The sequence below is a fragment of the Capsicum annuum genome, chromosome 9, assembly GCF_002878395.1.
Source record: "Capsicum annuum cultivar UCD-10X-F1 chromosome 9, UCD10Xv1.1, whole genome shotgun sequence".
NCBI lineage: Eukaryota > Viridiplantae > Streptophyta > Magnoliopsida > Solanales > Solanaceae > Capsicum > Capsicum annuum.
In genome coordinates, this window is record NC_061119.1 from 98,766,547 (window position 1) to 98,791,346 (window position 24,800).

The following is a 24,800-nucleotide window of genomic DNA, read 5'->3' on the forward strand; positions in this document are numbered from 1 at the left end:
TTTAGTTAGCTTCTCTTTATATGAGAATTCAAAATTTCAAAATTAGTGACACATCAAATTATGCAACTTGCTGCGATTTCATTGATCCAAAAAAATATTTTTAGTTTTCATTTATTGCTATTCTTATCCAATTATGAATATTTTTCTAAAGCTAAATAAACTAATCTCACCCTTTATCGCACCATATCGGTGTAGCCTACCCACACCGAATAAGTGACCTCAATATTCCCTCAACCAAGTGGACCCACCCGTTAACAATACACGACAACGACCCATAACAATAATATACACACGAAAAGGGAGAAGAAAACAGGAGGGAGGAACTTCCATGAATGCACCATGAGCTTCTCCACAAAACGATTCCATTAACAATAGCATACTGTACCCATTCTTAACAATTTCAACAATTAACAACCATAACTGACAACAATCAGCAACATCACTCCTTTCGACTCCAATTTTCTCATCAGAAAACACCATTGAAACCACCCTCCACCATTGATTTTTCAGTGAACAATGACCAATATCGTCTCCTCTTTTGAACCAGTTCTGGATCCTACCAGAACACTTCCTCCACCTATTTCTTCATTGGAAAAATCCACCCTCACCTTCATCCCTCGAACTCCGACTACGGCCGCTCCAAAATGGGTCGTTTTGTTATCAAACAGGTCGTTTGAACTTGGTTTTGTTCGGGTTGGTTATTTTGATTTGAGGTGGCTTAGAGAGATGGTAAGACCCAATTTGGCAAAGAGAGAAGGAGAAGAGTTTGAACAAAAAATTTATGCGGTGGAAATTCGACGGGAAGATACGTCTTATGAAAATTAGGTTTGGTGACCAATTTACCCTTTATCTTTTTTATAATGACAACAAACACACATGTCAAAACTTCCTTTTCTAATATATAGAAAAATAAATAAAAAAATAGGAAAAAAGTATTCTGATGATGTTGTGATGGATGAATCCTAGGTTGTTGAAAATCTCATCTTGTTGTCAAATAGCCCAGGAAAGAGATTTGCTGATCACAAGAAAACTGATATAAGTAATCCACCAAAAATTTCAGGAGAATGGTCTAGAAGTTTTACTGAGAAACAACTGACTCTTGAGGGACCTGGTCCCGAGAAGAGAAAAGTAGCTAAAAGAGAATCTGTAATCACTTAAACCAAAAGAAAGAATAGGGAGAAAAATAAGAGTATATGTAATAACCCGAGGCTACCCCCTAGTCGCGACAACGATGCTTATGATCACAAATGACCACAAGCTAACCCATGAGCTGGTACCTGCTGTGAGTACTGAATAAAATGAGAATAGTACATGTGTATGGAATATAGTCTGCTAAATGTAATATTAATTTGAATACTGAAAATAAGGTTCAATAATAAGTCTGATGAAAATATTAAAAATCTAACTGTCTATTTAAAACACATGTGAACACTGAAAAGACTAATCAGCTGAAAACTGTCTAACTGACTGTCTAATTGTCTGAAAAGCCTCTAAGACTGACTGAAAGGTTGATGAGACAAGCCCCCAACTAACTTCAACTGACTAAATGTACTAAGCTACTGAAATAACTAAAATAATTAATCCTTTCCTCGATAGATGAGGACTCACCACTACTACTGTTGAGTACGCTGAACTGTGTAAGCACGGTCAGGAAACTGAGTGTCCGAACCTATGATATAAGACATCATAGCGCAAAGAAGAGTATGTGATCAGTACTTTGAATATATTGGTATATGAGATGAGGTCTTGCTAAAATGTATGGGGTACTGTACATATGAGATAAGGACTAACTGAACAACATGAAATAATTATGCATGAATCAATAAAAAATGTAGTGTCTAAGAATGAAAGACCAAGCATGTACATATTTCTGAAATAATCTAAAAATTGAAAGACTGAAATCTGTATAAATGAATAACTATAAGTTTGTATGCTTTGGTCAAGAAAACCTGAACTGAATATACACTGAATACTATACTGAGGCCGTGGGAGGTATCAATTGTATAACCAACATGCCCCAATCTAAGCTAATTGGGGTCCAACCTATAACCCTAGTTGGAAATGTGTCAGTACTATGCCACGGGTACTAACACTGGCTGGCGATGTGGATTCCAGAAGGCTGATGTCTCGTAGGACTAGGGAGTCAGTCCTAATTGGTGGGTGAACCCTAAGAGAGTGTCAGTCCTAAACTGGCAGGTGACATCTCATAATCCTATACTATCTACATAGTTTTGGAACTTAGGGACTGCTACTAATGACCCAGTCCTAACTGGCGGGTGAGCCCCCATCCCTAGGTTCGCTCTGTGCTAAATCCTACTCCCAACTGAACTGACACTGGTACTGAACTGTATTAAGTTTAACTGAATATTATTTTTGATAATGTTCATCTTAATAATAATAACTAAATAAGTAAGGATATTCGTGGCTTAATTGAATCATACTTGAAAATCTGAAAATCATACAAGACACGTAGGTATTGGGTATTCATAACCCACAACACTAAGTGATCATTAAAAATATAACGTTTAAACTTAAACTGTAATATTACATCATGGTTCAACTCAAAACATTGGCATTTTACTAAACATTTGGAAAGCATGGACTTGCTTGTACATGGGGATATTTTAAACATGAAGTTCACTTGACTAAGACATGGGAAACTGAAATTCATAGCATGAGGAATTCAAATCTTGCATGGAATTATACATGGACTTAATTGCATTTAAATTACCATGGAAACATGAATTTAACCCATCTTAAGCAATATAAAATACAATAATGATAGAAAAGTCCATTCTTTAATTGAAAAAAAGGTTTTTGGGCTCCATGGGTGAAGGGGACATGTGGATGAACACCCCAAATACCTTAAGCTTTTAACTTGAACAAGAAACACCAATATTGATACTTTTTGAAGGTTCTTAAACTTGGGGAACTTGAATTATTGATTTCTTGGGGAGAAAGGAATTGAATTCTTATTTTTGGGGGAAGAAGAGGGTTTTCTTGAGAGGAAAATTGGAGAAGAAAGGCAAAATTATGCCCTAACTGATGCCCAAGTTGTGTTATGAATGATTGGGTTGAGGAGGAAAAAACCTAATTGCCCCCAGTCATTTAAATACAAAACTGGATGTAACAAGCTTACCATGATGCGGTTTATCGTGGTAGTGCATTTCCCTCAATGCGACGCGGTCTGTATGCCATCGGGACTAATGTGGCATCATGGTATTATCGTGGTAACCCACTTGTTTTGGATCCAAACATGACCTAAACCCCGTTTGAAAAACCCAAAACTTCTCTAAGACATGTTTCTCACATCCCTGAACATTAATTAACTCAAAAACCAACATTTCGGGGTTAGGAAGACTAAGTTAAAAATCCTTCAAGTTTAGAAGCCTTAAAAATAACCAAGTCCCCAACACTTGTTGAAATTTGCAGGCCTTAATCCCCTTATGCATGCAACTAGAAGTTGAACTAAGCTAAGAATAATATGGGGTATTACAATATCTCCCTCTTGGGAACATTCATCCTCGAATGAGACTGGTTAGATTGAGAGTACTGAACTAAGGTAAATAAGATCACATACTAAACATGCATGACTGGAAACATGATTACATAACTGAATCTGAAGCATGATACGTGAACTGAGCTGATGTCGTGAATGCATGCAATACACGAGGATGTTTAAATAGCTGGAATTGAGAATGGAAAAAACTCAATCTAAGGAAAATAGTTACCTCAAGCTAAGCTTGAGTTTGCGAAGAAAAGATAAGGGTACTTGGTATGCATATCTGCTTCTGCTTCCCAAGTATCTCCCTTAATGGACTGATTCTGCCATAGGATTTTAACCAAGAGAACTTCTTTGTTCCCTAGTCTACGAATCTGACGATCAAGGGTCTCAACTGGGACTTCATATTAGGAAAGACTATTCTAAACATCTATACTGTCTAAAGGAACAACATCAGCTGAATCGCCAATACATTTCTTTAACAAAGAAATATGAAATACCGGATGAATTGATGCCAAATCTGTAGGCAACTCTAGCTCATAATCTATCTTCCTAAAATGGTTCAAGATTCTATAAGGACCAGTAAATCAGGGACTCCCCTTCTTATCAAATCTCTTCACCCCTTTCATGGGGGATATTTTAAAATAGACTTAATCACTAATATCAAACTCAAGATCTCTTCTCCTCACATCTGCATAAGATTTTTGACAGCTTTGGGCTGTCTTAAACCTCTCCCTAATTAACTAAACTTTCTCCATCGCATCAAACACTGAATCTAGCACTATCAAAGTAGCCTCACCTACTTCAAACCAACCAATAGGAGACCTACATCTTCTCCCATAGAGAGCCTCAAATGGAGCCATCTGAATATTGGAGTGATAACTACTGTTGTAGGCAAACTTAATCAAAGGTATATGGTCATCCCAAATACCTTTAAAATCAATAGCACATGCTTTTAACATGTCTTATAAGGTTTGAATGGTCCTCTCTGCCTGATCATCTGTCTGAGGATGAAAAGTTATATCGAGATAAACTTGGGTACCAAGACCCTTCTGAAAAGCCTTCCAAAAGTGAGAGGTAAATTTAGTACCTCTATCTGAAATAATAGATAAATAAACTCCATGCAACTTAACCAACTCTCTAATATAAAGCCTAGCCTAATCCTCAGCTGAGTACAAAGTATGAACTGGCAAGAAATGAGTTGATTTAGTCATTATATCCACAATGACCCATATCGAATCATGCTATCAATGTGTACAAGGCAAACACATCACAAAATCCATGTTCACCACTTCCCAATTCCAAGTGGGGATGCTAAACTCTTGCAACGAACCACTAGGCCTATGGTGCTCAACTTTAACTTGTTGACAATTTGAACACTTAGCCACAAACTTTGCAATATCCTTCTTTATACCATTCCACTAATAGATTTCCTGTAAGTTACGGTACATCCTTGTGGCTCCTGGATGAATGGAATATAGCACACTGTGCGCTTCTACCAAAATTCACTGGCTGAAGTCATCAACACATGGAACACATAACCTACCCTGGCAATGCACTATCTCCCCCTTGGGAAAAAACCTCTACTTTCTGATCTCTGAATGATTCCTTCAATCTAACTAAACTGGGATCCCTATCTTGATATTCCTTCATTTCGGCAACTAAAGAAAATTCTAAACCCATATACTACCTTCAGCTAAATCAACCAATCGGACACCCAATCTAGCAAACTGATGAACCATCCTGACCAACTTCTTCCTATCATCCTCAACATGGGCAACACTATCTATAGCTAAGGGCATCTGTCACCACATTGGCCTTGCCCAGATGATACAACATACTCATATCATAATCTTATAGCAACTCTAGCCACCTTCTCTGTTGAAGATTCAAATCTTTCTACAAGAATACATACTGCAAACTTTTATGATCCATGAACATATCAACAAGAACCCTATAAAGATTGTGCCTCTAAATTTTCAAGGAAAAAACAATAGCTGCCAAGTCAAGATCATGGGTAGGATAATTCTTTTCATGGGCTTAAGCTGTCTAGAGGCATATGCTATGACCTTATCTCTCTACATCAATACACAACCAAGACCAACTCTAGAAGTATTACAGTAAACTACAAATCCATCTGAACCATCTGGTAAAGTCAATACTGGGGATAAAGTGACTCGAGTATTCAACTCCTGAAAACTCTTCTCACATAAATTTGACCACTGAAATTTGACTTTCTTCTGAGTCAATCGATACATAGGGGATACAATAGAAGAAAACCCTTTAACAAACCATCTGTAATAGCCAGCCAAACCCAAGAAACTCCTGATATCTGATGGAGAGATGGGTCTAGACCAGTTTCTCACCGCTTTGATATTTTAAGGGTCAACTCTAATGCCATCACTTGAAATAATATGGCTAAGAAAATCTACTGATCTTATTCGAAATTTGCACTTTTTGACTTTGGCGAACAACTAATGGGCTCTAAGAGTCTACTATACAATTCTGAGATGGTCTGTATGATCATTCTCACTATAGGAATAGATAAGAATACCATCAATGAAGACTATGATAAACATGTCCAAGTACTGCTTGAACACTCTGTTCATCAAATCCATAAAGCTAAAGGGGCATTTGTTAGTCCAAAAGACATAACTAGGAATTTGAAGTGACCATATCGAGTTCTAAAAGCTGTCTTTAGAAGGTCACATTCTCTGAATTTGAGCTGATAATAGCTGGATCTGAGGTCTATCATAGAGAAATAACTAGCACCCTAAAGTTGGTCAAAAAAGTCATTAATCCTGGGGAGTGGATACTTATTCTTGATTGTGACTTTGTTTAACTGACGGTAATCGATGCACATTCTGGGAGAACCATCTTTATTACACACGAACAAGACTGGAGTGCCCCATGGGGAAATACTAGGCCTGATGAATCTCTTATCTAAGAGATCCTTCAATTGTTCCTTCAATTCCCTAAGCTCAGATAGAGCTATTTGGTAGGACAAAATAGAGATAGGCTAGGTATCTAGAAGGAGATCTATTTCAAAGTCAGTTTCCCTTTTGGGAGGAACTTCGGAAAGGTCTTTAGTGAGCATATCTAGAAATTACCTTACTACTAAAACTGACTCGAAACTTGGAGTTTTAGAACTAGAGTCCTTGACTCGAACAAGATGGTAAACATACCCTTTAGATATTATTTTTCTTGCCTTAAGGTAAGAAATAATCCGACCCTTAAGCACAGAGGTACTGCCCCTCCATTCAATGACAGGTTCATTGGGAAACCAAAACTGAATGACTTTATTTCTACAATCAACTGAGGCATAACATGAGTGGATCCTATCCATGCCTAGAATGACATTAAAATCAGTCATCTCTAACTCCACAAGATCAACTGAGGTGAATGTTTTGAGAAATTATAATTGGGCGATTTTTGTATACCCATCTGGCTATAATAGATTTACCCACTGGGTAGACACTGAAAAAGGTTCTACTAAATATTCGGGACTAACACCGAAGTTGACAACTATATAGGGAGTTACAAAGGAGAGTAAAGTTTTGGGGTCTAATAAAACATAAACATGGAGATGAAAGACCTTTAATGTACCCGTAACTACGTTCAGAGAACTTTCTTGATCGTGCCAGGTCTGGAGAGCATACAACTTATTCTTACGCTACCCACTGGTTGTGTTGGAGGTGGCTCTCTACTGAGTCGGATGACCTATTAGAGTTGATAAAAGATTAGACTGACCATGATGGCGTGAATTCTTTCCTCACTAAGCAACTAATTAATATTCTCGAATCCTATGGCCTAGCTTGCCACATTCAAAGCACACATCACTACCAGCTCTACACTCACCCTGATGATTTCTACTATATCTTTGGCAAAGCAGATTAGTGCGACCACTGTTCACTCTACCCTAGGACTTAGAGCCTGGCACCCTACCCTGACTGTCTTGCCTCAACTTAGGCACTGGCTGAAGAGGGAGTTGGGGCTAAAAATTTTTGCCGTAATTAGGAACTATTACCACCTTTTGACATTGGCTGAGAAAGTTAAAACTACCTGTTCTGGCACTCTTATTTGTTTTTCTTTTTCCTTATGTTTCTCTTCCTCTATCTGCTGAGCATGAACCATAAGTCTAGATAAGTCCATCTCATTAATCAACTAGGCAGTCCTACATTCCTTAACCACACTATTATCTACACCTGACACAAACTTACTCATTCTACACCTATTGTCTGCAACCACATTAGGAGCATACCTTGCCAACTGAGTAAACTTAAGAGAGTACTCTTTAACACTCATATTACCTTGCTTCAAATTGATGAACTCCTATTCCTTAGCTTCCCTTAACTATAATGGAAAGAACTTGTCTAAGAAAGTCATGACAAATAGCTCTCACTCAAGAGGCCCTGCAACAACACTACGACCCTCTTTCCACTGCTTAAACCAGGTGTAAGCTATATCCTGCAAATGATATACAGCCAACTCTGTACTCTCACTCAAAGTGATGCCTATAATATCTATCACCTTTTGAACCATATCAAGAAATTCCTGCGAATTCTCTTCAGACTTGGATCCCATAAACAAAGAGGGATTCATTTGGGTAAAATCTCGAATCCTAGCTGTAACTATATTTGCCACTGGATTAGATGGGGAAATAACTTGCTAGTTGTTTTGAGCCACTACTGAATGAGCTAAGGTAGTGAAAGCATCTCTGAATTCAGTATAAAAGACATGCTCATTCAAGGAATCTTTCTAAACAGGCAAAAATGTGGGTTGATCCTCATTCCTTCTTTCGTTGTTTCTTTTGGGAGGCATGGTCTATAAATGGAATGAAGGATGAATTAGAAAGAGAGTTTAAATAGATCTCATGCTCATTAATACGGAATGAATACCGAAATAAAGGAAACTTTTTCCTAAAGCATCTCATATCCTCTTGTCCAGAAGTGTGGCACACTTTATACCCATGCATAAGACTCTACTCAATGCGGCTTTTAAATACCCTAGGAAACTGCAAAACCTTAGGATCTAATACTAAGTTTTGTCATGACTCAAGGCTACTCCCTTATCGTGACAAGGGTGCTTACAGTCACAAATGACCACAAGCTAACCCATGAGCTGGTACCTGCTGTGAGCACTGAATAAAATGATAATAGTACATATGTGCATAAAATAGTCTGCTGAATGTAATAGTAATTCGAATACTAAAAATAAGGTTCAATAATAAGTCTAATGAAAATTCTAAAAATCTAACTGTCTATTTAAAACACATGCGAATACTGAAAAGACTGACAAGCTAAAAACTATCTAACTGACTGTCTAATTGTGTGAAAAGCCTCTAAGACTGACTGAGGATTTGATGGGACAAGCCTCTAATTAACTTCGACTAATTGAATGTACTGAGCTACTGAAATAATTAAAATAATCAATCCTTCCCTCGATGGATGAGGACTCACCACTACTGCTACTGAGTACACTGAACTGTCTAAGCATGGTTAGAAAACTGAGCATCTAAACCTATGATATAAGACATCATAGCACAAATAAGAGTATGCAATCAGTGCTTTGGATGTACTAGTATATGAGATGAGATCTAGCTGAAATGGATGGGGTACTATACAAATGAGATAAGGAATAACTGAGCAACATAAATAATTATGCATGAATGCATGAAAACTATAATATCTGAGAATGCAATACCAAGCATATACATATTTATGAAATAATCTGTAAACTAAGAGACTAAAATCTATATAATTGAATAACTATAAGTCTGTATGCTTTGGTCAAGAAAACCTGAACTAAATATACATAGAATACTGTACTGAGACTGTGGGAGGTATCATATAACTGACATTCTCCAATATGAGCTAATTGGGGTCTAACCTATAACCCTAGTTTGAAGAATGTCAGTACTGTGCCACGGGTACTAACATTGGCTGACGATGTGTATTCTAAAAGGCTGATGTCTCGTAGGACTAGGGAGTCAGTCCTAACTGGCAGGTGGCCCCTAAGAGAGTGTCAGTCTTAAAATGGCAGGTGATATCTCATAATCCTATGCTAGCTACATAGTTCTAAAACTTATGGACTGCTATTAAGGACCCAGTCCTAACTGGCGGGTGAGCCCTCATCCCTAGGTTTGCTTGGTGCTAAATCCTACTGCCAACTGAACTGACACTGGTACTGAACTGTATTAAGTTTAACTGAATATTATTTTTGATAGTACTCATCTTAATCATAATAACTGATAAGTAAGGATATTCATATATTAACTGAATCACACTTAAAAATTTGAAAATCATGCAAGACACGTAGGTATCGGGTATACATAACCCACCAGCACTAAGTGATCATTAAAAATATGATGTTTAAACTTAAACTATAACATTGAATCATGGTTCAACTCAAAACATAGGTATTTCATCAAACATGTGGAAAGCATGGACATGTAAATGTGGGTATTTTAAACATGAGAATTCAACAACATGAAGTTCACTTGGCTAAGACATGGGAAACTGAAATTCGTAGCATGAGGAATTCAAATCTTTCATGGAATCATACATGGACTTAATTGCATTTAAATTACCATGGAAACATGAATTTAACCCATCTTAAGCAATATAAAATACAATAATGATAGAAAAATCCGTTCTTTAATTGAAAAGAGGGTTTTTGGGCTCCATGGGTGAAAGGGACCCATGGATGAACACCCCACTACCTTAAGCTTTTAACTTGAATGAGAAACACCAATCTTGATGCTTTCTTGAAGGTTCTTAAACTTACCAAACTTGAATTATTGATTTTTTAGGGAGAAAGGAATTGAATTCTTGTTCTTGAGGGAAAGAGAGGGTTTTTTTGAGAGGAAAATTGGAGAAAAAAGGCAAAATTATGCCTTAACTGAAGCCCAATTTATGTTATAAATGATTGGGTTGAGGAGAAAAAGGCCTAATTTCCCCTTAGTTATTTAAATTTAAAACTAGACGTAACAAGCTTACCACGATACGGTCTTATTAGGGTAGTGCATTTCCCCCACCACAACTCGATGTGTATGCCATCGGGACTAATGCAGCGTCACAGGATTATCACGGTAACCCACTAGTTTTGGATCCAAAAATGACCCAAACCCCATTTGAAAAATCCAAAACTTCTCTGAGACATGCTCCTTACATCCCTGAACATGAATTAACTCAAAACCAATATCTCAAGGTCGATAAGACCAAGTTAAGAATCCTCCAAGTTTAGAAGCCATAAATATGACTAAGTCCCCAATACTTAGTGAAATTTTCAGGACTTAAGCCCCTTATACATGCAAATAGAAACTGAATTGAGATAAGAATAGTACGAGGTATTATAATATATCTAAGAAAGAAAGAAACAGGTTCTTGAAGAAGCAAAATATTCTAACTGTAAGGATTTTTGATACAAATGTGCTAGCAAATATGGCGGAACTTGTTGAGCTAGTTAAACATCAAGGTTAGATGCATCTTATGGAAGGAACTATTCCCACTATTTTTGATGAGATAGTCAGGAAATTCTATCTCACTCTGGAATTCTCAAAAAATAAAAAGCGTCTGACTACACAAGTTCAAGAAAAAAAGATAAAACTGAATGAGGAAACACTAGAAAAGATTTCAGAAGGTTCTATATATGGGGTGAGAACTGGCACAAAGCAGATGCCTTTAATAGAATTCTTAGCAAATACATCCAAAATTAATGGGAAATCTGTGGCGATAGTGAATAGGAAATCATTCAAAAGTGAGTTTCAATTAGTTTTTGACTTTTTGAACAAGGTGATTCTACCTAGGTCAAAAAAGAAAATCATTGCCTCATTCACTGATTTGTTTGTAATGAAATACCTCAGCAGCTTTGAATTCATTAATCTACCTGCATTGATGATGGCACATATTTACAAAGAAGTTCTTGGAAAAAAGGGAAAGATGGCATGCCATATGGATATTGGTTTAACAAAGTATTTGATCAGTATAGTATTGTCTGTGAAAATGGAACCAAAGGGACTATGCTTCAAATTCTTGGCATGAAGACATTAATCAAGAATGAATGTGCCAAGTCAGACAACATTTATCAAAGGGATCTTAGAAAGGTAATAGAGGAACTAAAGGGCAATTAGTTGCCAAGGATGAAGAAATCAACAAGCTTCGAGAGACAATTAAGCATCTCTCCAAAGAAATTCCATGTGACAATAAAATACTCAAAACTGAGAATGCTAAACTGAAGAAGAGGGTGTCAATATTAACTGATGAAATCCTTAAGTCAAATGCAGAGATAAGGCATCTCAATAACAATCTGACCCTACTCCTTCAAACTCTTGTTCCCAGTCCTTCTCTTGTTAATTATTCTTGATTTTTGTGGTTTTTTCCGTAAAGAACATTTAATTTATGCAATGCTTGATACTTACTCTACTTATAAATGAATCTTTGCTTTGTGCATTACATCTGTTCTCTTTAAATTGCAAAGTTATTCTTCATGATAGTGTTTCCCTAATGGCCATGAGTTAACTAATTTGTGCTTATCCTTACTCTTTGTTTACTGTTAATTATTTTTTGTTGTGCCAAAAGGGGGGATATTGAGTTCATGGCACCAGGTAAATTGAGATGTAGACTTGAAAGGTGCATAATGACAGGGGGAAGTTTTTTTATGCAAAATCACAACAAGGGACCAGGTCCTTGTGTTGTATGATAGAGGAAACATGATGATAAGAGGAACATTCATCCTTAGGTGGTAATCAGTTTGATTAAATATGATGAATATGCACTGATGCTCAAATTGTATGGTTTGGTTTGTCATTATTAAAAAAGGTAAAAATTGCTATATGGAGTTTTGATGATGAGCAGCTAAGCTGTAAGGGACCAGGTCCTTGAATATACAAAGTACTGTACAGCTGGCAGACGGTATCTACACAATTTTTTCCTCTTATGTAACAAACTTACAGGTGCTATTTTATATCGACTTGGATAACTGGTCCAATGATATTCCATCCTTAATAATCACTTAACTATAAAATAAAAGAGACTCCTCTTTATCAAATGATGTTTTTTCACATTCTAAAGAGTGAAAAGAGAGGCAACAAAAACTCCATTTTCAAGACAATTCAAGTATTGCTCATGTTTCTATCTTTGAAATATACTTAAAGAGTGAGTGAATGTTCTTGAGTGCTGATTTTTAAAAGAACTACTCATGTTAAAAGAGTAGCGTTTTCTTGTTTAAGTTCTGCTTAGGTAGAGTTTCCTGAGCTTGAGTATGATTAGAGCTAATCAGTGTAGAGAGAGTCCTTGGTAGAGTTGCCAAAATAAGCTGGTAGTAGAGTTGCTGCTAGAGCAAGGAGCCTAGAGTTAGGCTGAAATCTAGACTGCAATCAAGAGGTTGATTATAGTGGATTTAGTTGGTATTATAGTGGATTTAGTTGGTGCTTTTGAGGGCAAGCTATGGTTTTTCCCATCCTGAGTTTCCATGTAAATAATCCTTGTGTCTTTTACTCTTTATGCACTCTCTTTAGTTTTTTTGCACTCTATTGTTTGATTACCTGTGATTGATTCTAAGGGACCTGGTCCCTTATTGTGTAGAGCAACCCTAAAGGGTTTCATTAGATGTTAGCTCAGTGAGTAATAACACTTAACCATAACTGTTTGATGAAGATAAGTCATAAAACATAATAGCATGAAAATTAGAAAATATCATGAAACAATACCGTTTTAGAAAGTTATAACCATTATCCAGGAAATCAATTCAACAATTTAATAACAGCCAATAAATACTATCATATCAAGTTTTATCCTTTGTGAGGTTTTCAAGAATGAAGCATGTAATTTGTGTGGTATTCTACTTCAAAAAATAGCCATTAACAGTGAACCCCTTATAAAAGAGTCAGGTATCTTATTAGTAGGTCCTTACTCGAGGGAGATCAGTAACAGTATGCTACTTCTACCTTCCCACTAGCGAGGGCTATAACAATAATCTCTAAATAAAAGGTACACTAGGTCTAACAAACCTGCATTTAGCTACGGGATCCAAATCAAGGTCTAATCCTATTTATACTTTCTTTGTAAATAATAGGTACTCATTTGGAAGCATTTCAAAATAGTTTAGGGCATTTACGGTCATATCAAATCATATTGTATATAAACTTGAACAAAATATGTCAAAAAACTTATTTCTCAAGTCAGTGAATGAACTTTCACAATAGCAGTAATCATATCTCATATAGCAATAAATATGTCTTATAATAGTGTGAACATCTCTAATAACCATTTTAGTATCATATCAATTGAAGACTTTTCCCACGTACAATTTCAAAGCATTAGGTAACACCTTTTCTTTAAAATCATGTATAAACTATGCAATTTATGAAAACATAAATTGCGGTAAGGTTACTATCACAATACTCGTGTCGGAATACGAAACTCACCACCTCATGCACTCTGTACGAATTTCTTAAGTTAATCTATAATAACATCATATTTAACTCATGTTAATTCTTTTGTCTAGATTAATTTCTAACTAATTCAAAATACTCATTCCTGAAGTATCACCCTTGCCTTTGATTTTGCCAATATATATCACCCCTGCTATGAGTAATTTAATTTGTAGAATTAAATTAGCGTCGACTAGTTTATTTAGCTTATTCATATAGTTCCGTACCAGTATCCCAAGATATTTATCTAATTAGAAATTATGAAAAGTCATAGAAGAAGATTTACCTTAAATATTAGTAATGGTGGTTCAAATCAAAGATGTTAAAACTCCCTTTTTAAAACTTCCAGCAACTTGAGAAATTAACTCGTGATTTCCTTAACCAAATTTCCTATTTTTGTTTTGCTGCTCAAAGTATTCGTGAAATTGATGGAGTTGAATCGTTAGGGAGTATGGGTCTTTGCCCCTTTTTTTTATGGTTCTGCCAGATCACAAATGGGTTAAGCCCATGACTTAATTTTTTTTTCAACTCCCTTTTTGATTTCTTCCTTCTTAAAATATTATCGCTCTCTATTTTTTACTAACTTAATTACCTGATATTAAATATTGGGGCATTGCAGATTTTGAGAATAAAATATTCTTCATGAGAAAAGAAAGATAGTGAGAAGGATTTTTCTACTTATGAATATATTTGATAAAATTTGAATTTGAGCTAGTTTAGGACAAAATAAATTTATATCAAAAAAATAAATAAATTGGATAACTTCTAAATTACTAAGTGAAGAAAAATAATACCAAATTATTGAATCAATCATTATATTTTATAATATATAAGAAAGTCACAATAAAAGAATAATAACTCTAAAAATGCTTGATCAACTACTTATGAAATAAACTAGAAGATACATGAAAAGAATAAATTAAACAAATTTTTGCAAGTAAAAAATATATATAATAATTATAAATATATAAATAAATAAGTAAATAATAATAATACTTAAATAATGTGAATAATATCTATTATCAAAAATTTTGATGAAAACATGTAAAAATAACGATTTTGTCCTTGTGAACAAACTAGATGCTCGAATGAGCAAAATGTCAAAAAGGAGGGTCAAAATTGGGTGGTAATAACTACCCCTTCTTTGCTCGAGAATGAAGGATGAATAATTGGGTAAAGAATGTTGACGTAGTAGCAAATTTTCTTTGATCGAAAGGATGAATATTCATAATCGGGAGAAGCAAGCGGAAATTGTTAAAATAATGTGACCGAGACTTTAGTTTTAAGTTGCCTACATATATCTGATTTTACAAAATTAGGTTGTGTATAGTTCTAGATTTAGGAACGAACAAGATCCCTACAGAAATTTATGAATATTGATTTTGGATGAAGATAGCTTGAGTTGACAAGATTAGAGTAAGAGTCTAATAAAAGATGGAAGGTTAATATTTTGATCTTGTTCTGAGATATAGGTCTAAAGAATTATGTTTCAAAAGTGAGAGGAGAATAATTCTCAAACATCTTTCTTTATGCTTTTAAGAGCATAACTACAGCTTCTACCAACTAGATAAAATGATTAGATCATAGCATAGAAAAGATTAAATAATATGGAGAAAAATAATAGTAATAGATAACAATAATAATAAGAGGAGATAAGGAAGCATATATGTTTGACGTTGCACTTATTGACTAGAATTTTTCAGGAAACTAATAAATCTACCCAGTTAATCTTTTAAGGAGAATGATCATAATGACTGTATGCCTGTAAAATCAATTATTCTTATCTTAGGACAGACAATCCCGGTATATCCTATGATAGGGCAGACGAACCTGATATATCCTATTTTAGGATGAACGAACCCGATATATTCTATTATAGGACGAACAAACCCGATATATTCTATTATAGGGAGGGCGTACCTTGTATATCCAGTCTTAGGGGAGATAAATGTAAGGACCCTCCAGGCCATTTCTATATTTCTGCTTACTTTTACCATTTATATCTTTTTGCTCCAAGTCATTTATGACTTACTGGAGCTGACAATTCAATTACCGGGTAGTTCGTTTGGTTTTTAGAGCTAATTCTTTATTTTAAATTCTTCATTGGTTAAAATTGACTACTAGGTAGAAACTTCAGTGAAACAATCTTGTATGCCAATTTGACAGTTACAACACTTCAGAATGTTGATTTTAGGCTAGGAGGACCCTTGGTTTGGGTCCCGTGGCTTCCATACTCATTTTGGGCTATTGGAAAGAAGTTAAGAGAAATGACATATGGCTGTAGGACTTACGTTTCATTGAAATGACCTTGGATGAAAATTTTGATGGTTCATTTGAGTTCGAAATATCAAATTTGATAGGGTAGCATAGTTTGTTAACATATATGGGATTCCAGATAAATTTTGAGGGGTTGGTGGAGACTCAAAAAATTTTAAGCTTTCAGCTAGTGGACTCAGCTAGTGCATTCACTTAAGCGCCCATTGGGTCATTTAAGTGAAGGCTGCTTAAGCAGCCAGTCAGTCGCTTAAGCGACTTGGCTTGCCCAGCTGGTGTCACTTAAATGATGCCTTTGTCGCTTAAGCGATGGACACTTAAGTAAAACATGAAGTATTAGCCAATGTTGCGAAAGCGTCACATGGTCACTTAAGTGGTCTAGTCACTTAAAGCGACACCTGGTACACATATATTCCCCAACTAGCCCGTTTCACCCATTTTCCTCCATTTTCAAGAGTGTAGAACCCTAGAAGGCATGAAAACTTAAGAGAAACATTAGTAGGTGATTTTGGGATGTTTGTGAATGTGGATTTCATGTTGCTTCTCCGAATTCTTGGTGAGTTTTCATCAATTCCATAGTTAAATTCCTTTTTTATCTCAAAATCCCTAGAATATTGGTGGGTTGATTGTAGCACCGTTTGAGCTCAAAATTTACCCATTCTTGAGGATAAATATTTCTTGAGTATAGAGGAATGTGTTGCACCCAAGCGTACATGCAAGTGTATGTGGTACACCCAAGTAATATAGTGTCCTTAAGAAATCCAAGTATCAATCCCGCAGGGACTAGTGTTAAGAAACTATCTAATTTTAGTTCAACTATTAAGATTCAATTAGTATAAACATAAACATGAGAGTTTGAAAGCTATAAGTAACCGTAAACTCAACAATAAAATAAATTAAAGGTTTGAAAAATCAACAGGGAAAAGCCCAGGGCTATGGCATTGCGAACAATCATGCTACACTATAGAATTTCTTTGGTTAGGTTAATTATCTTGGTTGTTGGTTTACGAGGTTGATATTATGACTACAGTCTTCCCAACCTCTAATTACCTAGCTAACTTATCGCCACACCATTGAGTGGGTATGTGAGAAATAAGTTAAATTCATCCTGTAATTGAACCAAATAGTTCACTTAGGTATATTCCTATCCTCGATTCAAATTATAACTTCATCTTATTAGAAGATTGCAATCCTATTCTATCTGTTCCATGTTCTATCCTTTTGCTCCTCCTTTTGGGTTCACAGGATGATTATGTGTGTATTATAAGGGTCGAGAATCCTTAAAATATTAATAAAAAGGATAATTAAACAACAAATAATGATAAAAAACAAGATCCAAGTCAATTCATAACAATAATACTCGTGCTTTTGGCCTTAACCCCGAAAAAAGGGTATTTAACCACTCATGGACATAATTGTAATCACAATGAATGAATACATATTAAAATCCATAAAAAAACCAAATTAATGGAATAAAAAACCTAATTTAAGTGTTATATAGTCTCCCTTCAAGTCCCAAGGTCATCCAAGGTGTGAAACATAACAACTAAGTGTCCTATTTATACTTGGACACAAGCTGCCGATTTTGACTTAGGGGAGTGTCATGCCTTTATCACGGTGGCTAGGGTTTATGGAATGCCGTAATCATATTTAGATACTGAAATTGGTCATTTGGGATGCTACCAAGGCTGTGTCATGGCCCTAACACAGTGTCTAAGGTCCGTGGCATGCCAATGACTCTAAAACGTCCACTTTTGGTCAAGTCTTGTCCCAAGTATTTGTCCATCAGTTCCAAGCCTTGTGGTGTTGTTTCCACTTGATTTACAGCTTTTAAATCAACTATATATCATAATTAAAAACTCAAAAAGCTTCCTAAATTATCAAACACCGCACATTATAGCGCAAAACAACATACAATCCAAGACGATGAGCTAGTAACTTATGCTAAGAGTACTAATTTTATCCTTTTGATCTTTAACTTGGTGTTTTGTCTCTTGGATTGTTTAAATTGAACCTTAAACACTATAAAAAAGTTATTACACACATAATTAGTCAAATACCTTAATTAAACCATTACACACACTAGAATCCATCGAGATTAACTGGAACAATACATAGCTCAAGCAAGTAACACTAGTTTTCTCGTTTAAACTCTAAGTGGCCAAATTGATTCCAAACTTGTTTGAAACACACCTTAAACATTATAATCACGTAGTTTGACACTTAGATGTTAAATTATATTATTAACAACTCATTACTCATATAAGAAGTCCTCAAAACAAAGCTAATTAAAGTCGGATAATAAGTCTTAGGTGCATAAACTCACCTAAGATCATCACCCCACACTTAAAGCCTTGTTAGTCCTCAAACAACTCTTTACTATAAGAATCGTAATAATAGAAGACTCCATACTTCTATTACAAGAAAGATATTCAAGCTAATACTACAATGACTACATAGAGAGCAAGATTTTACCTTAAACATGTCTTGTACAAGTGAAAGCTCAAGAATGCTACTTCAAAACATCCTAACCTCAAGAATTGACTCACCAAGTTGGCTAACTAATGCATATTACTCAATCAAATAGATCATACAAATCACATACTACCATTAAAATATTCCCTCATAACAAGAGTTACCCATACTTACTCACAAAGATACAATTATTGCAAGAACGAGTATAAGAATCAATTTATGCTCACTCTCACAAAGAATTCACAAGTTACACATGATGAACCATAGGATTTCCCTTAGTGTAGTACTCTACTAATATCAGAATGTTAAGGCTTAGAATCAAATAAGTCTTTGAGGGCTGTAATGTAGGCTCAGGGATGGGTAGGAACTATTCTGGCCAGTAATAGTGACTATCTTCCTTGAGAGCAGCATCACATTTGTCATTCAATTCACCTTTACCAACCAACATTCCACCTCATATACCTTCGCACAGATCTTTTTATTTGCCTCATCTCATTAAGCTAGTTCACGTACAATGCAGTGGGAGTATTTTCCATTCACATCTTATTCAATTTTGAACACTTTTTTTTATCTCATAACTTCCAATCACAACAAACCAATTTACTACACCAATAGCTACTTTTTGGGGTCTCACTTTCACCTCTTTTGTTCTTGTATTTCACATCCTTAACTCAGTAAGTTTTCACTAAAGCACTTAGGAGCTTTGGATCAATTTTAGGTCAAACAAAAAATGGAAATAGACTACATATGAGGCTACCAAAGAGTAGGCTAAAGGTCCAATGGGGCTAACTAGAATTATAAACAAGGGTAGGTATCAAAGGGTATGAAACATGGCTATCAAAGAAATACCTATATCATCTTCTAAACCCACACTCTTTATTTCACTTTGCACACACACCAGTCAAGTTCTAGGAATCAAATGCAACAAGAAATACAAAAAACTTCAGTTCACACATAGCACATGCTCAACTCAAGTAGGATCATCATAAACCCTCAACCAAACAATAAAATCAGTTAAATACTAATCCAATAATGTTTAAGAGTTATAAACTAGAGCCTAGGAGTCTCAAAAGTAGTAATTCACAGAAAGAACTTGCTTTTACTCACAAAACCCACTTGCATCGTACAATCATGCACAACACAAACTAGAATATCTCACTTATCCTAACACAAAAATTTAAAATTTACTCCTAAAAATAAAATAGATACTAGGTTCAAAGGGCGCCCCCATGTAAAAGAATAAAACAAACCACCAGGTGGGTAAAGTGTGCACCTACTTAACTTACACCCACAAACTAAAAACTAAAAAGCAAATTATTTTTGTAATTTTTTAAAATTTTCAAATTTAACCCAAAAAAACACTAAGACTACAACTAAAACTAAGACCCTACAATATCACTTCACCCAAAACCATGGGAATTTCCCCACCACACACCTAAAACTTACTTTGTCCCCAAAGTAAACTTAAAAGTAGAGATCAAAATACTCCTTGAGGCCTCTAGTCCTAGCTAGTTTTATTTTTAACATCAAGAGGGTCAGGGGACCCCATACTTAGTCTCTGCCATGCTTCTTAGCTCAGGTTTCTGATACTCAGACTTCCCATCAGCCTGTGAATCAATAAAAAAAACACTATGTGAATGAAAAAATAAAATATTTTGAAAATAAAATACCTACCTTAAATTGGGTTGCCTCCCAAGTAACACCTAATTTAGTGTCGCGGCACGACCCAACATCACTACTCAGCCGAATTCCTTCATCTTCTTCCTCATACTTAGAGGCCATCTTCTTTTTTGTTTTTGACCTCTAGAGTGTGTACTCTCCAGGTCAATAGCTTTATCTATAATATCTTTTTTAGGCTTATCGATCATCATTACTTTAGGCTTAGGTGGTGGCTCGGACAACTCAATGAGACTGTTCGAAGAGGTATTTGGTAGTGCACTTGCTATCACCCCACACTTATCCACTTCTATCACTGTAATCATACACAAATACTTATAGTAGTAAGGTATATTAAGTGGAACCTTTTTGTTATCTAATCACATTGTGAGAGTGCCCTCTCTCACATCTATCAACACTTATCTTATGGCTAAGAATAGACGTCCCAAAATGATTGGTACCCTATTATCTGCATCATAATCCAAAATAATAAAATCAGTAGGAATTATAAACTTTCCAAACCTTATGAGGACGTCCTCAATTATTCCGTTGGGCTCCACTATAGTCGTATCCACCAATTACAATATCAAATAACATCGTCTCGGCTTACCTAATCCAACAGTATTGAACATAGACAAATGAATCAAATTTATACTTACCCCTAAATCAATCAAGGTGTGGACCACTTCACTATCACTAATTTGTAAGTGGAGGGTTAAACTCCCTGGGCCTTAAGCTTCTTGGGCATTTTTTTATTACCATAGATCTGCACTCCTCTATCAATGCCACCATCTTAATATTCTATAGATTCACCTTGTTAGTCACCACATCCTTGATGTACTTGGTGTACTTGGGCATTCCCCATAAAATATCTAAAAGAGGTAAATTAATATGGAGTTCTCTGAACGTGTCAAAGAACTTCTTGAAATAGGCATCCTCTATGGCTTTCTTGAATCTCTATGGGAATGGTGGTAGTGGTTTATCATTCACTTGCATAAAAATCTTTATTTTCAGGTACTCAGATTCCCTGAATTATTAACAACTTTTTCTGCAACCTATTATGGAACTAACTCTGCATCTACCTCCTTAGCTTTCTTCAAAGGTGTGTCACTAAGATACTTACTACTCCTCAAAGTGATTGCCATAACTTGCTTCTGATCCTTATTTTCACCTGGAAACCTACCTTGAGGCCTGGTATTCTATGCTTGCTGTAATTTCCCTAACTGCTGCTCTTACTGCTTTTGAGCTACTTGCTTATTTTTGATTCACCAACCATCTATTCTTGGTTGGCCAAATTCTTTTTTAGAGTCTCTTTACTCTTAATGGACTGAGTATTATATTGTTGCTGCTAAAATTGCTATTGTTGTTTGTTACCCCAAGGATACTGTCACTTTTGGTTGTAGGGATTTGTATAAGTTGGCTTATGTGCATTGCCCACAAAATTGATGGATACAGGATTTACACCACACAAGTCTGTAGAGTGGCCACTATTGCCAAAAATCTCATACCAACCTGGGGTCTGCTATTCTGTATTCAACTGATCCAGAGTTTGATTCACACCCAATAGGTTGATTTGGGTCATCATCTTATTCTGCATGGCTGACAATTGAGTGGCTAAGGCAGTGATACTATCAACTTCAATTATGCCCGCAACATTTTTCACTAAGCTTCTACACATGTCACCATGCCAGTTGGAATTCCTTTGAGCAATGCGATTCAACAAAGTATAAAACTCATTATAAGTTTTCTCCATACCCTAACCACCTATAGATGAATCTAGAAAAATTTTGTGTAAAGTCAAGATCTTCTACAAATGTGAGCTAATACCTCATTAGACTACTGATGATATGGACAATCCCTAAGAAGAGACTTAAATCTCTCCCAAGTATGATATAGGTTCTCGCCTCAGCTTGAAGTTTAAAATCTAGTGCATAGTCTTGTGGTCTTGCAAGGTAGAAAAAAATAAATGAGGAACTTTTGGGCTAAGTCATCCCAAGTTGTGATTGAACCTGCCCGCTCAGCATTCAACTATTTTTTTCTTTCCCCAGAAGTGAAAAAGGGAAGAGTGTCAACCTTACATAATCAGTTGACACACCTGTCGGGATAAATGTGTCACTTATTTCTAGTAAGTTTTGTTGGTTGACTTGTGGATCTTTATGTGAAAGCCCAGTAAACTGTCCACTGCTGTGCAAAAGTTGCACCATGTTCTTCTTTAGTTCAAATCTACCTCCAATGGCTAGTCAATGAATACGGAGGTCATATTAGTCACAAGTAGGATTGCCACATCATAAATTATCCTATGGGCTGGTGGATCCTCAGCCACTGGAGTAGGAATATCTTATTCCTTATGAATTTATGGGATATGGTAGAGAAGGGCTTCTTTTCTTCTTTATTGGTGAAAGCATTGCTTGGACTCGAGGTCTGATTCAACCAACTCCCTATCCCTAGCTAGCTTACTAGTTCTTTTAACATGTGCCAGTATGTGGTGACCTAAAAATTTGATAAATTATGTGTTTTTGCGTGATTTGACTATTTACCCCTTACCATAGTTGCTTTTGGTATTTTTGGGGTATGAGGATGATTGACATAATTCTCGATGTATTTTGGTACCATTTGTGCGATATTGTGATTTTTGGAGGGTCTGAGAGCCTTATTTTGGACTTCTGTGATTATCTTTTGATTTGTGAGATAGATGACTGAATAGACTATGCCACCAGATTCAGAACGTCAATTTTAGGGTGGTAACATATTTGTTATGATTTTGTGGCTTTTAAATATTATTTCAACCCTCGATTGAAAAATTATGATTTTGGATTTTGGGGGTCAACTTTGTGAAAATGATACTTTTTAAAATTTTGATATTTTCATTGAGTTCGAAGCATCGAATTTAGTATGGTTACATAGTCCATTTATGTATATCAGACTCCAAACAAATCTTGAATGAAGTCCATTTTGGGACTTAAAAATCTGGTGTACCAGGTTGCGGGTGCAACCTGGAAAATAAAGGGTAAATCTCATTTAGGGAGGCCGATTTATGCTTTTAATGCCTTGTAACTGGGCTGAGTATAAATAGCCCAGTTTTCCTAATTTTGCTCATTCTTTCACCTCGCCTCTTGAGAGTTAAATCCTAAAATAGTGTGAGAGCTAAAAAGTGCAGCTTATCGGTGCTTGGGAAGCTAGATTATCATCGATTTCTTGATTCTCTTACGGATTTAAGGTGAGATTTCATCCTTTTCTTACTTTAATTCTTGATTTAATTATTCAAAACCCTAAAAACCTTATTACTTGATTTATCCCCAAATTTCACTCCTTTTCACTTGCATAATGCTCCTAATCTTATAATTACTAGTTTTCATCAATTTAACATTCAAAAAAACTTTGATTCCTGATTTTAACATGAATTTTAAAGGTTTTACCCGATAAAGCTCAAAAATGGTTTTTCTTTAATTTGGACCTCATTTTAACTCGATTTGACTTGGGTTTTCAGCTATAGGTTTCTAAAAGTATGGGGAACATATTTTTGAAGTAAAGTAATACATTTCATTTTCTTTATTGGGTTGATGTTGTGATTGAATTTACGATTGACTTGTTATATGTCTACTTGCTCTAGATACTGTTACTTATACTTGACCCTCCTGTATATGCATGTTTTTCTCTATATATACTTGCATGTGATATAATGTATGGTTGTGTTATACTTTTTATATTGTTGTTGTATTTGTGATATATATATTAGAACTGTTAGTGCAAGTGGTGTAGACTACCGTTATGGGACATTTTTTTGATTGCAGGTGATATGTCCGTAGTGTGTCTTTTGTGTACCTTATGTTTTGGTTTGCTTGGTCGGCCTATGATACCTATTGAGTACAAGTGGACCGTACTCACTCCTACTATATCCTTCTAGTGCAGATTCAAGTTTGAGTACACCCTACATTGCTGTTTAACTCAGGCGATTATTGGAGCTTTCAAGGTAGTTGATGATTTTCAGGCATCCGGATGTCTACTGCTACCTTTCTTTATAGACTATGTCTTGATTTCATTTCAGAGATAGATTTTCTCTTGTATTTAGATATCTTATGTATTTCCTTGGATTCGAGTTGTACTAGATATATTCTTATACTGTTGACACCTAGTTTTGAGAGTTATGGCTGCATTGTTATGTTCTTTTTACATTAACTATACTTGTATGGTTCGACTTCATTCTAGAATCCTTACCTTAGGGTTATGTCTATCTTTTTACCTTTGTGTATCAATTTGTGTGATAAGATTACTTGTTAAGGTTTGCCGCAACAAGTGCTATCATGACTTATCAATTTTCGGTCATGAAACAGCAAATTCAAAAAACAAGATCAAGTGAAAAGCACTAAAGAAATAAAAAAGAACTACGATGGTTGCCAAAATACAAGTCCCTGGCACTGGTGCCAAAAGCCTGTTACGCCCAAGCATACACGCAAGTGTACA

The 24,800-nt window shown here is 35.6% G+C and overlaps 1 long non-coding RNA gene across 2 annotated transcripts; it reads left to right on the forward strand.

Moving 5' to 3' along the window:
* LOC124887358 lies at positions 1–24,512 on the forward strand. Of its 2 annotated transcripts, none has more exons than XR_007044943.1 (2): positions 1–825; positions 24,131–24,512. It is a non-coding gene; the product is annotated as an uncharacterized LOC124887358 (long non-coding RNA). The 2 variants fall into 2 exon arrangements; XR_007044944.1 differs by having other exon boundaries at positions 24,249–24,512.
* Positions 24,513–24,800: the final 288 nt, after the last annotated feature.